Genomic DNA, 4,893 nt, shown 5'->3' with positions numbered 1-4,893 from the left:
GATTGTTACTGTTTCAGTTTCTGCTTGGATCACTGACCTTGTCCATTTAGAGCAGGCTGACTTGGGCAAAGACAGTGTAGGGCTGAGGAAAGACAGAGAGGACCCGTCTGGCTGGGGATGGAGGTGTGAGGTGGGCAGGGAGCTGGCCCAACTCTAAAGCGACCAGGTTACAAATGAGCTGCTGCAAAGTACAGGGTGAATCTTGCATCCGTAAGTGGGAGGAAGGAGTGCTTCCACTGTCCGCCCCCCCCCCCCCGCCCCTGGGGTAATTGCTGTTGACCTCAGGTCCAGTTTGTTTGCAGCCTCCCTCTTCTGACAGATCGGGCTTCAGGTCCACCTTGGGGTAAATGGATGAAGAACTACAGGTTTGATCCTTATATGGGACAGTTTGCTTCACACTGAGAAAAACCTGGCTACTTTCTGCCTCCCAGCTCCAGTTGCAAACTGGAGTTAAAGTCGAGTTTCTGGCTCTCTGCAAAGTATTCCTAGTACTAGAAAGTCACGTCACCCGGTGTGTTCGTGTGGTGACTGCAGCCATATCTAGTCCCAGCGAGTCGGCCTCCCATTGGGGATGAGCTAAGACAGCTCCTTCGTTTCTTCCTCACTCAAGACTTAGCCCTGGAACTGGCAGTTCTGGGGACCAAGAGGTAGGCATCTGCCTCCTGCATAATTAGTTACATCAGTCTCAAAAAGCATTGATGGCCCATCCCTTTGGGTATCATGCTGTGCCTGGCACGAGCTAGTAATCCCCACCCGGTCCTGGCCCTCCCGAGTTTACAACCTTAAGTCACACAATAATGACACAGATCCCAAAGGCGAGCAGTTAACAAATACATCTACTTGTCCACCAATCACAAGGGATCCATTGAGTGAGCCACTGCAACAAACAGGAACCCCTTCAAAGAGCTTCCAGTCTGGTGGGTAAGTAGGTAGACTGAGTGAGGGCTTGGGAGAAGAGGTTCCGGCGAGGAAACACGGTCAGCTTGGGCATGATCGAACAGATTTTTTATTTTTTTGAGACAGAGTCTCTCTCTGTTGCCCAGGCTGGAGTGCAGTGGCGCGATTTTGGCTCACTGGAACCTCCACCTCCGGGGTTCAAGCGATTCTTATGCCTCAGCCTCCCGAGTCGCTGGGACTACAGGCGCCCACCACCACGCCCAGCTAATTTTTGTATTTTTAGTAGAGGTATTTTTAGTAGAGATGGGGTTTCGCCATGTTGGTCAGGGTGGTCTCGAACTCCTGACCTCCCGAGATCCACCCACCTCGACCTCCCAAAGTGTTGGGATTACAGGCGTGAGCCACCGAGCGCGATCCGATCAGACTTTTTTAAAGTGTCTATTGGCATGTGGGTGGGTGGCTGGGTGTTCTGTCGACTTGAGCTACGTCCCTTACTCTGGGTCCGGCGAGGTCTATACAAAGGGTTCTGCAATGCGTAGTGGGGAGAACCCGGGCGGAGAGGCAGGGATCCGTGGCGCTTGGCGTGGGCTCGCCCTCTCTCCCTGGGTGGCAGGGACGTGTCACTAGACCTCGCCTCTCCGGGTCTGACGGTCGGCTTAGGGTCCCTCATGGCTTGGGCATTTTCAGGACAGTCCCCCGCCCTCCTCCTGCCAGCCGCGAGTCTCAGCTGCGCGTCGCGCGTTCGTGGCACAGGTTTGGGGCGGGAGCCGGGAGGAGGCTCCGGGTCAAGTCATCCTCGGAGGTAAGGTCGCGGCGACTCCCCGGGACGCGCCGGCCCGGCCTGGGCTGCGGGAGGAACCGCGGCCGGCCTGTCTCCCAAACATTTCCGACGGGCGCCTGCGCCCCGCGAGGCTTCCGAGGGCCAGGCTGGGCGGGGGAGACCCAGCCCGGCCCGGGTTCGCGCTCCCGGGCCGCCCGCCCGCCTGTCCGCGAGGTGCCCGCGGCCACGGGGCGCCGAGGCTCCCCGAGGGCGGGCTGCGGGCTGCGGGCTGCGTGCTGCGCTGGGCCGGGCCGCTGCAGGGCCTCGGCGAGCGAGCGAGCGAGCGGAGCGGGGCGGCGGGAGGGCGTGTGTGGGGAGAGCGCGCGGGAACGCGAGCCGCCGGCCCGGGAAGGGTGGGTCGGGGAGCGGCGGCTGCCGCAGGAGGAGCGACCCGGGAACCGGAGGCCGACCGGGCTGGCGGGCAGGAGTCGCGGGGGGGAGGGCGGAGGGCGGAGCGCGGAGGGCGGAGACGGGGCCGCGGAAGGGAGGGGGCCGCGGGGCGCGGCCGCGGGGCGGGGCGCGGCGCCGGGACCTGGGGAAGATAAGAGCGTGCTCGGGGGAGTGAGGGCGGGAGCGAGGGAGGGGCGGGGGACTTAGAGACCAAAGAGGAGACAAAAGGACGGGGTGGGTGGGAGGAGCATAGACGAGCGGGGGTAGGGGAGGGGCGCCGGGGGACGCTTCGCGGGGAGGGGTGTGTGTACCGCGGGGGGGCATAGTGTGGGAGGGACTTAGAGAGGGACATGAAGGGACAACATAAGAAGGGAGCGCGGGGGTACGGAGAAAAGGGGGGCGGGAGTGCTCCACCACGCTGGCCACGAAGGCGAAGGGAGGCCGCCAAGGAGAGGCCGCTGGGACTCGCCACACACAGGGACGGGGGTCCTGGGGATGGACAGTCCGCGAGGGAAGGGGGTCGGAGCTTCCGCGGTCTCGAGAGGGGAAGGGGGAGCCGACACGGGGAAAGGGGGTGGTGCGGGGACCCGAGGGTGGAGGCGGATGGGCGTGTGTGCAGCGCTGAGGGTAGGGATTTAACGCCGCTCTTCGGGATGACCCAAAGACCACGGTGGGGGCTGCACAGACGGGACGGGGCTACCGATGCAGGAGGAGAACTGCCCAGGGGAAAGTAGGACCTATAAGGGTTAGAGAAGGGTGGCGGGGGCGGCCTCGGACTCGGCAGGAAGGCGCCACCACCGCCCTCTGCCCGTCCCCAGCGTGCCCCGCCCCGTCCGGGGGCCCTAAGGGCAGCGGCCTGGGCCGTGGGGGAGCCGAGCCAGGGCGGAACCATTCGGAACAGAGAGGGGGGCTTGGGGGGAAGGGAGGAGCCAGGGGTCAGAACCCTGTTGGGGGCGGGGGGCGCCACACCCTGGGAAAAAGGCTTGGGCACATCCAGAATGGACCAATCAGCGAGCAAGGCCAGGGTGGCGTCAAGGGGCAGCTTCGGCCAATGGGAAGGGAGAACACTTCGGAGGTTCGGAGGAAGAAAAGAAAAAAAAGCCCCACGAAACAACAATCGAATCCGTTTGGGGGCTTGGAAGGCTGGGAATGGGCGTCGTTTATAGCACGCTCCGGCACCTGCCCTCTCCTTTGAAGGATGGGGTCGCTTGCATCACTCCTGGGTAGTGGGGAGCAAACGGAGCTGAAGAGGGTCCCGGGAAAGTAGACGAGGATTGGCCATTTACCGGGGACACTTGATTGGGCGCCTCAATTTGGGGGGTGGGTGGGACGGAGGTAGCAGCTTTGTGCTCAAAAGAGTGCAAGAGAATGTTGTGGTCTCTTAAACGGAGGCAGGAGTGGGCAGGGGTCCCGCATCCCCTACCACTGGCTACTGACTTAAGTGTCAACCAGCGAGTGGATCGTGGATAATCTCAAGCCAATGGATAACTTAAGCATGCCTTTTGGGCACTGAACACTGCTCAACATACTCATTTCCCTTCTCTTCCCAGTCCCAGGTTGTTTCTTAAGAGGATGAGCAATAGTAGGGGGCCACAGGGGACCGCTGGGGGATTCATATAAATTTATCCTTTGGCTTTTCACTTCAGTTTAGTGTGTAACACTAGATACACGCTCTATTCTGAAAATTTTCTCCTGTAAAGATACTGGGACTAGCTACCATTGAGGTCTAAACATTTTAGAACTGATTTAGAGAGTGGTGTGCTCAGAAGAGACGGCCGTATCTGTTGGGGGGATTGCAAAAGAAAACTTGGAGTGGTACAGCTTTTGGCCCAGGGATTCCAAATGTCTTTAAAACCCCTGAAACTGTATGTAAAATGCCATACAAATGTGCGTGTGTGCACGTTTTTCTGGAGACGGTTCATAACGTTCAACGTATTTTTAGAGGGGCCTGTGACACAAAAATGAACCCACTGTGGTCTAAGAATACTGGGGATAGGACTGAATCTCCAAGGCAGGAGGCAAGGTGCAGTAGTGGTGTCGTTTTTGGAATCAGAGGGGTTTCCCAAATTCCTTGTTAGGAAACTCAGCTGCAGGGGCTCTTTCCGTATATTTCTTGCCATCCAAAGGCAGGCCAAGTTCCTCAGAGCTGAGAAGCCCATGTGAACTGTCATATAGCAAAGCAATGCTTGAATAAACTACACTTTCAATCAATGGTGAGGAGTGGGCCCTGAGTTAGGAAGGAAAGGCAATAGAGGTTTACTTCTGAAATCACATCTACCTTTATCTACAAAATAAGGGTAAAACCTCCTGGTCTTCTTACAAGAAAATAAGTAGGTTATATACGAGATATTGTAGATAGCAGCCTGTACAAGCTGGGAAGCTCACACATGTGAAAAAAATGGCTGTGGCTAAACTTGTGGGGACAGAACCCAGCTTCGGCACCGTCCTGGTCTTAGGATCAGTCTAGGGCAGAATCCAATTGCAGTTTGTACATCCTCTTTCTAGGTTCAGAGGTTAAAATATACAATATTTTATCGTTATTAACCCTGTCTCCTCAAGTTGGCAGTTATTAATGGTGGATCATATCTGATGTGATATATTTAAGATCACAGACTACAGTGAACTTTCTCCATTTCGATTTAGGACCAACTACATAATCCTTGGTAAGAAAAGGAGGTGGCCCTGACAAGTGCAACTTGAGAAATGCAATGCTGTAGAGTCCAAAGGTGTCTGACTTGAACAAAATGATCCCACTGGGGGACAACGCAACATATACTCCAGGTAAA

Source organism: Nomascus leucogenys, chromosome X, assembly GCF_006542625.1.
Source record: "Nomascus leucogenys isolate Asia chromosome X, Asia_NLE_v1, whole genome shotgun sequence".
Lineage (NCBI taxonomy): Eukaryota > Metazoa > Chordata > Mammalia > Primates > Hylobatidae > Nomascus > Nomascus leucogenys.
This window is presented reverse-complemented; position numbering follows the sequence as displayed.